A 13,705-nucleotide genomic window follows, 5' to 3' on the forward strand; every position below is an offset into this window, starting at 1 on the left:
GATCTCCTTTCCTCCTACCTGACATTTTTTCTACCCATATGCCACACCTGTTGCAGTTCTCAGTCTGTACACATTCTGGGGGGGGGGGGGGAACGAAACCTTCTGGCTGACCTGGCGACTCTCTCAGGTTATGAAGTGGCCACAAGGCATCCAACCAAGAAAAAGGGTCACCGTACACATTCCAGGTGGAACTGATTTCAAGACTGTGAGGTTCAACTGGAATACAAAACCGTGCAGGCCAAGATTCTACGTAACCACCCTTTGACATTCTTTCAACATTTAGGTTGTGACTTAGAAACTGTTCACCAGGTGGCAAATACTGTCAGTGCACCACCTAGTTAAGTCTGGTTTAATCGCTAGTGATTATCTGCCACTTTTTCTTATTTCTGTGCTGTGGTAATTATGTTTTACCTCAACCCCCTTTACCAAAATTGGGACAATACTGGTGGGGGAAAGAGTTACTGTGTGAGATCCTTCATTTGGTTCAGGAAGTATGTCACACTTTTCTGAGTTGTGTGTCACACTTTTCAACTCAATGGCAGGGATGAGGAACCAAAAGATGCAGTTCTCAGGTGCAGTCACCACCCTCCAGTTGCAAGATCAATGGCTCAAACTGGAATTCTTCACTGAGTATAAATAGATCCCATGTGCTGTCAATTCATGGTTTTAATTGTTTTATGAATAATTTTATTGTGAGCCATCCTGAGTAGACATAGTCTAGAAGGGCGGGATAAAAATCTAATAAATAAATAAATTCAAATATAAATATTTCAGCCATGCAAAAAGCCTTTTTAAAATTATTGATCTGTAGTTAATATTTGCCTTCTGTTTGTAAGTGTATTTGGGTGTGTAGTGAACTGAAGTTCTGGAATAAAATTAGGTACGCTCATTCATGGCTTAATTCTAGGTGTGTGTGTGTGTGTGTGTGTGTGTGTGTGTGTGTGTGTGTGTGTGTGTGTGTGTGTGTGTTCCATTGAGGAAGGGGAAAGGTGTAATACCTGGCTGTCTCCAATGGGACTGGGAACACCATTCACCCTTTTTGGGAACACTGGTGGTGGTGCCATTTTCCTGCTGCTCAAAGCTGTTCGTCTTTCAGTTCACAATTCCACCTTGAGCGTGCCTGCTGCTTCTTGGCATCAGCGTCCCAATGTTAATGTTTTGGTTTTATTTATTGTATGTTTGTTTATTTAAACTTCCTTTCTTGTTGTATTTGTTGTTGCTGTATCTCACACTTATTAGTTATTGATTTCTAGCTAGACTTTTTAAAGGAGTTTTCAGTTGTATTGTTTAATTTAATTTATGTTTCATCTCAAGGGACGTTTTCTTTAGTTGTGAAACTAAGAGAGGTTTTTTTCTCCTATAGGGGGTGGGGGGAGGAAAGGACAAGACCTGGTAGTGGTTGTCAGGAGAGGTTACTGTCCTGGGGCACACTATAATTCTGGTGGTGAAGGACAGGGTGAGATAGGGGGCTGGGGCTGGGGTATTTATTTATTTATTTATTTATTTATTTATTTATTTATTTATTTATTTATTTATTTATTTATTTATTTATTTTATTTATTTATTTATTTATTTATTTATTTATTTATTTATTTATTTATTTATTTATTTATTTATTTATTTCCCACTCCATCTGGCAACCAGGCCACTCTGGGTGACTAACAATATCAGCAACAATATAAAAACACAATTAAAAAATAAATTAATACATAACCAAATAGGGTAAATTAAAACAGATGGTAATGGTAGTTAAAAAGGGTGATGGAGAGGATGGCAAAAAGGATGATGAAAGGGAGGCCAAGATCTTAATACTCCAGTTAAGCCTGGCAGAAGAGCCAAGTCTTCAATGCTCGTTTGAACCCATCCAGCGAGGGTGCCATGCGGATCTCAATGGGCAGGTTGTTCCACAAGTGGGGGGGCAACCGCTGAGAAGGCCCAGTTTCTTGTTCTTTCCCTCTGGACCTCCTTTGGGGTCCTCAACCACCCTGCCTGTGAAGAACAGGTATTATGGACAGATCTGGCTGGGAGCAGGCATTCTGACAGGTACTGAGGTCCTAAACAGTTTAAGGCTTTGAATGTTATCATCATAACCTTGAAGTCGATGCAGAAACAAACCAGTAGCCAATGAAGGGCAGCCAGAGTGGGGGAGATGTGCTGTAATTTCTTCCCCCCAGTTATTAATCTGGCCACCAAATTCTGTACCAGCTGAAGTCTCCGCGTCAGCCTTAAGGGTAGCCCCACGTAGAGAGCACAGCAATAGTCTATTCTTGAGATTACGAGGGCATGAATCAGTGTCGTGAGTGCCGCCACGTCTAGGTAGGGACACAGCTGGGCAATCCTCCAAAGATGGAAATGGGCTGCCTGGACCACAGATGCCACCTGGGTTTTCATGGTGAGATCCGGGTCCAGGCAGATGCCCAAGCTGCGAACCTCACTCCAAAGGAGAGGGAGTTTCCCAACCCACTGATGCCAGGGCTGCCGACGTGCAAGATTTGCATCTTGTCTGGATTCAACCTCAGTCCATTTGCCCTCATCCACCCCAGAACGGTCCCCGAGCAGCGTTCAAGGGTCAGAACAGCATCCACTGCAGTAGGAAAAAAGGAGAGGTAGAGCTGGGTGTCATCAGTGTACTGATGGTACCGAGCTCCACAACTCTGGATGACCACACCCAGCAGCCTCATATAGATATTAAATAGCATTGACAAGATGATTGACCCTGCGGAACCCCACAATTGAGGATCCATGGGGTAGAAGTCATCTCACCAAGCTGCATCTCTGGGGACATTCCTCCAAGAAGGAACAGAGCCACGCCAAAGTGAGGCCACAGATTCCCAACTCAGGGACCCGCCCCAGGAAGATACCATGATTGACAGTATCAAAGGCTGTTGAGATATCGAGGAGGACCAACAAGGACATATTGCCCCCATCAGCCTCCCTAAGGAGGTCATCCTGCAGGGGCGACCAATGCTGTTTCCATACCATGCTGCAGCCTGAAGCCCTACTGGAATGGATCAAGGGCATCAGTTTCCTCCACTAATGTTGGCCATTAGAGGCGAGCCCATGTTCAATGTCCTGTATTGATTCTGGACTCTAACATTTCCCCCGATGGTCAGATGCAAGGTAACCTGCCCAGTTCACCACCTCCCACTCTGAGCTTCTTGTTGCTGAATGCTAGTTTGGTCTTGAATAAATCCCAAATGATTGCCAATCTGATTGTGGATGACAGGGCTGATCTGGCATGTATAACAGATGAGTGGGCACTGGGGGAGAGGTAGCTCTCTTCCAGATTTGCCCTCCAGGTCATTCCCTACACCATCAAGGCAGATCAGAAGGCTGAGGATGGTGTTGCCATTGTATTTAAAAGTTCTATCAAGGTTAGTAGGATTGTCAGCTTGGCTTGCCCTGGGTTAGAGAACCTCCACCTGTCTGTGGACCAATGGGACAGATTGGGTCTAGCGCTGGTGTAATGTTCTCCTGGTGACCCAGAGCTGGCCCTGCCGAGGCAGATGGACTTTGTCTCCACTGCTTTGTTGTTACTTTTGCTCCTGAGTGACTTCAACATACATGTGGAGGCGTTGGTCATCAATCTCGCCTCGGAGTTCATGGACTTCATAGTTTCATGACATCCATGGGGCTGCCTCAACAGGTGAGTGGTTGTACACATGTAGCTAGTCATACACTAGTATTCTGGCCAGCCAAGACAAAGAAGATCTGAGGGTGAGCAGGTTAACTTTGCTTGCCGTGTCATGGTCAGATCACTACCTGCTGAGACTTGGCCTGGCAAAGACAACCCCCTCCCTCTTAGGGAGATGGGACCTAGTAGAATGGCCCGCCCATGGAGGCTATTGGATCTGATTGGCGTGGGTGTTGAAACCCAGGTTGCTGAAGGGTACTTGATGGCATTTCAGGGCTCACTCCTCTCCCTGGATTACAGTGGAGTTGTGAGCCATGAAACAAGTGAGGGGGCTAGAGCATATCTGAAGAAAAAGCTCCCTTGAATGTTAGTTGGGCAATGATAACAAAGTTGTCGGGCAGGTATTGTAATTCCATTCAGGCCTCCAAGAAAGCATTTAACATCAAGCGACTAACCAGCAGGCACAACTCTATAGGGTGCTCCACAACCTCTATGGAGCTAGAAAGCATTTGAGGCCTCAACCAGATGCCATTACATGTGAGCAGTCTGCAGCCCATTTTCATACAGAGACTCATCATGCCCCACTCGGTCGTTTTCTATTTTCCTGGAAGGGCCGCCATCCAATCTGGCCTCATGCACTTTTGTGGACAGCTTCAATTTTTTGTCAAAGAGTGTTATGAAGTATTCATTTCTTAGAGGCATGATTGTCCATCAAAGTGGTCCCTTTTTATCTACTTGCATTTGCATGCTTTCGAACCGCTAAGCTGGCGGGAGCTGGGAGATACCTGAAGTTCGGAGTTATACATTTCCTCTCCTTTTGCGCAGGCTCTCTCTGCATACTAGTTGCTAAGAAACACTGCTGGGGCCCATGAAGGGGGGGGGGGGTGCTGTTGTTTTTCACAAGTCCTGCCTGTGGGCTTAGCAGCCATATCTGAAAGGCCAGTGTTCACTCTGTGGTAACAGAATGCTAGGTGAGACAGCCCTTGGGTCTGATCCAGCAGGACTCTTCTCGTGCTCCTAAGCTTCATGCTGGGTTTTGTTTTTGAGTTTTTAAAAGTATGCACTGAAGGCATTCAGGACTCAGCCATAGCACCTGGTGCCAACTGAGGAGGCAGCCCCCATCTTTATCTTTTTATACCTGACAGATGGCTTACATCATATTACACATATCCATATCCCTTGAATACTAACATATTAGCAATATTTGCATACATTTGTTTATGGGCAAAATTGGTGACATATACTGTACACAAACACATACAATCAGCACCAAGTCTGAATCTCCCCATAAAATACAAGGAATCCCTGGTGATCTCTGAGGAAATGCATACATGAGCTGTGGGCAAAGAAAGTTGCTTAACCATGCATTAAACAATTGGCTCATCTTTGTTGAAGCTGTAGTTCCTTTTATAGAGTCAATCTATCTCACATTTGGTCTTTTTTCCTGCTACGTTCAATTTTTCCTAGCATTATTGTCTTTCCCAGCATGTCTTGTATTCTCAAAATGTGCTTGAAGTACAAGAATGTCAGTTTCATAATGTTTGCCTCTAGAGATAGTGATTTGATCTAGGACCTGTTTGTTTGTCTTTCTGTCAATCCAGTGTATCTACAAGGTTCTCCTCCAGCGCCAGATTTCAAATGAATCAATATTTTTTTCTGTTAGCTGTCTTCATTCTCCAACTTTCACATTTGTTAACAGTAATTGGAAATACAATAGTATAGATTATCCTGGCCTTGATCTGTAGTTACACATTCTTACATTTGGTGATTGCCTCTAGTTCTTTCATAGCTTCCCTCCCAAGTCTCAGTCTTCTGATTTCTTGGCTGCAGCCTCCATCTGATTTGATGACTGGGCTGAGGTATACAAAATCTGCAACAATTTCAAATTCTTCACTGCCAGCACTGAAATTATATACAGTAGTTCTTCTGTATATATCCACCCCAGGATTATATAGTCTGATTGGCATTAGCTGAATGAGATGTCATAAAATAGAGTCATAAAATAATGGAGTCGGAAGGGGCCTATAAGGCCATCGAGTCCAATCCCTTGCTCAGTGCGGGAATCCAAATCAAAGCAGATCCAACAGAGGCTGGTCCAATTTCCTCTTGAATGCCTCCAGCACTGGAGTGCTCTCTGCCTTCTGAGTTAATTGGATCCATTGTCATACTACTCTTACAGGAAGCTTTTCCTATTATTCAGCTGAAATCTGGTGTGCTGTAACCTGAGCCCTTTATTAAGTGTCCTGCATTCTGAAATGACTCAGAACAGATCCTGCCTGTCCTTTATATGGCTACCTTTCAAGTATTGGAAAAGTGCTATCATGTCTCCCCTCAGTCTTCTCAAGGTTGAGAAACCAAGTCCTATCAGTCTTTCTTGATAGGGCTTGGTTTCCAGTACAGTGGTGCCTTGCTTTACGATTGCCCCACATTACGACAAATCCGCTTAATGACGATCTTTCTTCGATCACAATTGTGATCGCAAAACGATGGTCTAAATGGGGGAATTTCGCTTTGCATTGATCGGTTCCCTGCTTCGGGAACCAATTCTTCACAAAATGATGTTTTTCTAACAGCTGATTGGCAGTTTCAAAATGCCCACCGGGTAATTAAATGGCTCCCCGCTGTGTTTAGGAACGAATTCCTCGCTATACAGGCAGTGAAAATGGCCGCTGTATGGAGGATCTTTGCTGGACGGTGAGTTTTTACCCCATTGGAATGCACTGAATGGGTTTCAATGCGTTTCAATGGTTTATTTTATTTTATTTTATTTTTGCTTTACGATGTTTTTGCTTAACGGCGATTTTCCTGGAATGGATTATTGTCGTTAAGCGAGGCACCACTGTACACTGATTATCCTTGTTGCTCTCCTCTAAACTTGTTCCAGTTTGCCAGTTTCCCAAACTGCAGTGTTCAGAACTGGACACAGTACTCTATATGAGAACTAACCAGTGCCAAATAGAGAGGGAACAATACCTCACAGGATTTAGAGACTATGCTTCTGTTAATGTAGTCTAAAATCATTTCATGGCCTGTCACCTGACAGCCTTAAATGGGGAAACAAGTACAGAATATGGAAAACTCACTTTCTAATATTGAACTCTGGCCCTTCTCCAAATGTTTAAAGCTATATATCTCTGCCTTCCTCCTGAGACAACAGCTGCTGGCCTTCTGACCTGCAGCAACTCAGCCACCCAAGTAGCCAGCCAGCATATGATCAGAATATCACTGATTTCTGATGCAGGAGAATAACAACAAAAATGCCAGTCTCATGAAGGAAGTAAATGATCAGGTTTTAAAGAAAGAGCACAGTATTTTGGACACTGATTAAAAACTGAGTCCAGGTCTGTATATGGATAGCCATTCAAGAGCCAAGAAACACAGAGGTCAAAACAACATGTTTCATGTTTAAATGTAATAAAACACTGATAGTCCTCTTCCTTGTTGACAAAGCAGTTGGGGAGGTGAACTGGTGTGCCATGGAAAAGAGGAGTGGGTGTTTAGTACATCCACTACATCCCCAGATACCCTTTTCTGCAATTCCCTCCCAACTGCTACATTCCCCACCTCTGAGGGTTTTAGGTGGACTTGGATGAAGTTCACATGGTCACCTAGTAACTGGGACAGCTTAGGAGAAAAACTAGCTGAAGTTGTGGGGGAAGGACAAAAGAAGGGAACAGATCTTAAGAAAGGTGATTGTTTGGCCTATAAATAATTTTCCAGGCAGTGTGGCCAGTATGGTCGGAAAAAGTGACACCCCCCCCCAGTTGTTTAAGCATCTCATCCACTAGCTGGCTCTTCTTTGCTAAGAAGAAGAAAAAGAACCAGCTATTAGGGTTTTATTAGGTTGACTGACCTGTAGCATGTAGTCTGGCCCCCAGAGACAAGATCCGTTAGTTCTCCGATCGCAATCAATCCTTTTCTCTATGACTACATCCTCTTAGCTTACAAAAACAAATTTGTTGCTTTTCACAGACTGAATACTCATCATCTAATCTTGTAAGAAACTAAGCAGGGCTGTATCTGGGTTGTACTTGGAGAGAAGATCAGCCGATCATACTAGGAATCTCTTGGTAGGACTTCAGGCAGTGAATCCTGCCAAAACCTTGAAGACCTGTCACCAGTCAGAAATGACAATACTGTACTGGGCTGTATGGACCAATAATTTTTTCTCAGTATAAAGCAGCTTCCTGTGTTGGTATGTTGGAGCTAGCTTCATGTTCATTTCCATGAGTAGTGCTCCTGCAGCAGAGCATCATCAGGGCATCCTGGGGAAAGGGACACAGAGGGAGGCAAGAGATCACTATGATAATCGGAAGCCATTTCACAATGGCTGAAGCAGAGGATGTAACCCCTTTCACTATACCAGCACTAGTAAACCTTGATCAAGAGACTGATCATTTACCCTACTGTCTTTAGTCCAGAAAAGAGCTTGAAAACTTAATCTTAGGAAGAACGGACATAGTTGGGCAGTGGTGAGATGATGCTCCAGGACCCTGCTGAGTTATGGGAGGCGTCAAGCTTTTAATTATATTCTTTTTTTCCCCTTAAAAGTGAATTTCCTGGCGCAGTGTAGGTATTGGAAGATATCTAACCATGTGCCATCTCGGTAGATGGAAAGTGCTTCATTGTATAAAGGGTGCTCCCGTTGTTTCTTTAGATACTTTTTTTAAAAATCACCCTGCCTCCTTCTGCTCAAACATTTGTATAATTTCATATTTTAATAGCTGTCCTTGCCAGAACAACTGCCATAAAGTCTTCATTCATTTATGTTGCAAACACACATTCCACTTTGTGGTCCCACTGAGAATTAAGGAAGGGTCATTCAGGCAGTTTTACTACCACCTCCCCTAAAAGGAAATCAAAACTGAATGAGACCAAATGAATATTTGCCTAACATCCTATTTTTAATGATGGCTAGTTTTGCATGATTGAAATAAAATATCTAAAAGGACGAAAGCACTACCTTTTCTCTATCAATCATTCTGCGCCTCCAGCAGTTCTATGTTTAGAAATATCTTCTGCTTTAGCCTTAATTAATAGTCTTTGTCAATACTGATCTTGTTTATGAACTAGCCTTGTTGTTATTTTAAATCCCACTTGCAGTCGTGGCAATGAGGAAGTCATGCCAGGCTGGGGGGAAAAGCTCGACTGTTCTGGTATCCTATCTCCGAATGTGTCTAGCCAAATATTTCTGGGAAGCCTCTAAGCAGGGCATGAGAGCTTCTCCCCTCCTCTCTTGTTCATCTTCCAACAATGCGTAGATTACTTCTTATGACACTGTATTCGAAAGAAAGATTTTAAGGCATAAGAAACATAATTACTTTTATTTCCCTCACTGCATGTTAAGTTAACTGGGACTCCTTCAATACTAGAAAGATGGAAGGGGGAAGAGCTTATATTTCTTTTAATCTTTACTCAGGCAGTTCACAGTTATATGCATCCCTAGTGATTTCTTTCATACATATTTAGTCATTTTCTATGCAACACATTTCTCTCTCTTTTTTTATCATATCTTTGTTTTGGTGGGTTGATGTGGCCAGAACATCCATTGAAAATTGAATATGTAGATGTTTAATGGATTTATATAATGGCTTGAATGTTTCATCCCATTATCATCCTACCATTCCTTCGCAAAGGCTAACATACATTTGGGTGTTGTTTTCATTGTTTGTTTTGAAGAACCAAATCGTCATGCGATGAGCACACAACAGCACTAGGGCACATGTTTCCAGGTTTCTAAGATCCCCTCATGGAAGCAGAAAAAATGAGCGTTCTAGGGACCAACCCAGTTCCACAAAGATCCATGCCAACCAGTCTCCGGATCCACCTGTGTCTGGCTTCTTGCTGTCACTGTTGGCCAAACCATTCTTTCTGAAGGACCACAGCTCTCTCAGTTCCTCAGCCAGCATGGCCATTGAAAAGCCTTTCCATTCACAGAGGGTCAGCCTCAGTTTATTCAATTTATCACCTCTTCTTATGTCAAAAGTGTACCTCACTCTGTGTTAATCGGCATAGGCCATCTATAGTCAGATTTTTAAAAAGATTACCATGCATCCTCACCAGCTGGAGTAAAGAGATGTTTGTTTGACTGATTATTTGTCTTTCCCTGATGTTTACAGCAGCATGCATTGCTCCATCCCCATTCTATCTTCACAACAATCTTGCTGAGGGAGGTTAGACACAGAATCAGTGTCTTGCTCAGTCCTACCCAATAAGTGAGTTTTAATTCCAGTCCTATGAGATCAAGTATATCCCGTCGCTACAGCAGCTTTCATGTAAATGCATACCTAAGAAGTATTCTTAGACCAGATAAATGCAATAAGTAAATGCCTCATTGGGCAGTGCCATTCCCTCATGAGCATTGCCTGTGCTCGTTTGTGGCTAAAGAGCTCTGCCAAAGCATTTGGCAACTGCTTTCTAAGATCTACAAGTGCCGAGAAAGGCATCAGTGGTGCATCTGTTGTAAAGGAAACAGGCATTCGTGTGTTTTCCATGTCCAAGCAACAGCAACATGCAAGCTGTCACAGAGCTTTAACCTCTGGCTGCCTGCCTTTGTTCTCATTCAACAACAAAATATCAGAGCCTTTGCATCCTAAAATATGCAAGGAGATTCTGAGGGCAAGCACCAGGCTCCTAAGCCTCCTTGCTTAATTGACACCATCAGTCACTTCAGTGCATCACCCAAAAGAGATGTTCAGGGACAGCTTTCTGAGAGGGCGATCATCTGTCAGTGGTTGCCTGATTGATGGCAGTTCAGGGTGATTTTAAATTCACATAGATTAATTCAGACTGTCTTCCAGAGTAGCTGGCTGGTCAAATAGAACATTTCAAAGACGCCAGTGGGAAAACAGACATGCCAATCTAACCCACCCCACTCTTTTGCATAAGTGTATTTCAGGAAACTTGGAGCAACAGAGCAAGTTATGCCTTTTCTCCTTTGTGAAACCAAATCAACTTTTTGCAAAGTCATTTGTGCTTTTGGTATGGTGAACTATAAATCCTGGTCTTTGTTTCACATGTGTTACAATGTGGACTTCACCTAGCTAGTTCTTTTGAACTGAGGCACAGTCTACCTTGCCTCCTCTCCCCCATGAGTTTGTTCAATGTTCTAGCACTGACTTCTTAGCCTGCCTCTGGCTTTAGATCATAAAGCATATTCCTGCTGGGAATCAATGTTCAAAGAAGGAGGGGGAAGGAAAGAATGAAACTTTTTCTGTCCTGGTTCTTTATATATATAATTTTTCTGTGACTTTTTTAATGGACTAGAAACATGGAAAAACACAATGGAAACAAAAACTAATAAGCTTGGGTTTAACTTTTTGTTCTTGCATTTCTGTAACAATAAAGGCAGCAATAAATGTTAAAGGTATTAAACCAATAAAGAAGTAAATGGACCTGTACATTCTAATGAGAAATAATAGGCTTGAGGCACTGGGAAGAAGATATAAATTTCTGGCTCTAGGTCTGTCCCATCCCATGTATTTCTTTTGTCTCATTATTTCATTATAGTATGTACCTGTGGAAAATCGAATACTGGTAGGGGATTTCAAATCCACACACTCCCCCCAATCATGCCCCCTAAGGCACAGTGAATGTCCAACACTCCAGGAGCTCTCATCAAACAGGCTCACCACAGCTCTGCAGCCAATTCTAAATTTTTTTAAAAGGAATACCAGTCACAAAACTTCATGTTTTTGCTGCCTGTGAGATCTCAAAACAGTTGTTTCCAGTTTCCTGCATCAAGCTCCTACAATGAGCTCTGAAATGGCTTGATATGTCTTCCAAATTAAACTTTAAAGGAAAATTAATTACCAGAAATGGTATTGGGTGCCTGGGCAGAAAGGCAGAAACCTAGCTCCAAATGAAATCTTCTGTTAGCTTCTAAATCTGTTGGGAAGAATAGGATTAGATGCCAGGGATATCTATAGGATTAAAAAGCAATGTGTTGGGCTAATTCATCCCACCACATTTAAATGCCAGAGAGGGGGAAGGAACGGAGAAGCGGCGGGGGAACGAAAACAGCCGTCTGCTTCTATGAAATAAGAGAATCCGCTAACACTGTAGAGAACATTCAGAGCAACCCCCCCTCCGCTCTCCCCCTGCCAAAAGGCGGTATAGAATGCCTAAGGAGAGAGAAAAATGTAACAATATAGGAGATAAGGTAAAGCTTCTCGTTCCACACCTTGTCAACATATTTGAATAACAAAGCTTACCTTGCCAAGCAGAGACACCTGTTAGGCGGCAGGGACGCGTGTCTCTCCAAAGCTGGATTCTTTCGAGGTTTCCCCAATGAGCTAACCAAAGGTCCTCGGACTTTTCTTTTTTCCTGAAGGACTGACTGGACACCGTACTGCTTTGCTGTAAAGATGCTGCCTCTGTCAAGTACAGAAGGTGCTGCGCCTCCGAATCCTCTTCTCTTGCATAAGTAGCTGCCCACAGCTCTTGGTGTTGAAAGCTCTTGATTTGCTTAGCGCACAAGCGGGTCGCTCGCTCACCGCGATGCTCACATATTTGATGCGCGCTGGAAACTCCTCCAAAGACGTTGGGTATCAAGCGGCTCTGCCAAGCTTTTATATCGCGGCGGGGAGCTGTCCGGGTCGAGGGTGCTGAAATCAAACTCCCCGCGCGGGGAGCTGGAGGAGTGCAAAGCTTCCCCCCCCCGGAGTGGGAGCTGTCCAAACGGTATGGTGCTGAAGACAACCTCCTGGGACAAGGTGGTGGGGTGAGGACCCTTCAGGACAGAACTATGCAGGCAGGCATCGACGCCTGAAAGCGTTCGTAACATACTTCCTTACCACCACGGAGATACCGAATCAATGTCACAGGAAAAGGTTACAGCCAAGGAGCCCTCTTCATTTCCAATCCTGACCCTTGGAAGGAAAGAACTCTTTCTGCACTTAGATTTAGAATGTGGATCTCAATAAAAGAACCTGCCTGCAGCATCCTTTTGTAGGTTTGGGATGCCTCCACACATGCCTCAAACAAGTGGATTTTTCCATTTAGTGTTGCAGAAGTAGATTTGTAACTGACTTTGTTAAATGATCTTAATTTGTAGCTTTAAGCAGCTATGGGGACAGAAAGTAGATAACGATCATATGGGAGATACAAAGGTGAGGAAATAACTTGGAACAATGTTCAACCCAAAACTCTGTGGCAATCTTTGTAAGCAAGTCACCACAACCCTACAATATGAAGGGTTCCAGTGGCAACCCTTCCAAAACAACAGCAACAACAACAACAACAACCATGAATTTCTCAACAAATATTTTATTTATTTTATTTATTTATTTAATTTATACCCTGCCTGTCTGGTGCCATGACCCCTCTAGGCGGCTAGGATGATTAGGTGTATAAGGGCTTTCTTTGTCTCTTAATTTCATTACAGCCTGTGTTTGTGCTCTTCCCTATCCATATTCTCTTCTCTTTGGGCCTCAGACATGGTCTATACTGTATTGGATTCACCAGTACACAACTCAGGTAAGGAGGTCTTCCCAAGAAACACAGCTTTATTTTAGAAAAGATGTAAAGCAGGATAGGCATTTTGTAACTGGACCTTACAGCAATCCCTAACCAAAAATGAAAAATACCAATTTAATTATTTGGGCGGGGGGAGTCATTTTCCATGGTTTAATGACATCCCACTGGTGAATAAGCCTGTGGTTTTGAGTGAACTTAATTCAGTAAGTGGGCAGATCAGCTTGATGGTGTGGAAAGCAAATTATTCTCATGAGTTGCTTCCAATCTAAGGATAGTTTGTGTTCAGGACTGACATGTTTTCTCCTTTCCCTTATGTTAACAGTCTCTTTAATCAACCACTAATTATGTGCTATGGGGAAACAATTCAGTCAGCAGACCATCTTTCACTGTCCAAATAAGTGTTTTTTTAATTGAGTATCTTTACTACAGAGCCTGCACAAAAATATTTTTATTATCCACTTTCGGAAGGGTAACATAGGTCTCTTGTGTACCCCAGGTTCCTGCAATATCCCTTCTCCCACCCACATTTCTTAATGGAAGTGACTCCTGGAGGAAAGGATTCGAAGAGAGATTCTTATTCATCTACTAGTTAAA

General features: G+C 43.1%; 1 protein-coding gene across 1 annotated transcript in view; it reads right to left on the reverse strand.

Annotated features, from left to right (window-relative positions):
* GRM2 (glutamate metabotropic receptor 2) overlaps positions 1-12,525 on the reverse strand; it is a 158,171-nt gene extending 145,646 nt beyond the window's left edge. Inside the window, exon 1 of the mRNA XM_020803853.3 lies at positions 11,848-12,525. The gene's annotated coding sequence lies outside the window, so the exon portion shown is untranslated. The remainder of the gene's footprint in view (positions 1-11,847) is intronic.
* Positions 12,526-13,705: the final 1,180 nt, after the last annotated feature.

The sequence above is a fragment of the Pogona vitticeps genome, chromosome 2 (genome assembly GCF_051106095.1).
Source record: "Pogona vitticeps strain Pit_001003342236 chromosome 2, PviZW2.1, whole genome shotgun sequence".
NCBI classification, from domain to species: domain Eukaryota; kingdom Metazoa; phylum Chordata; class Lepidosauria; order Squamata; family Agamidae; genus Pogona; species Pogona vitticeps.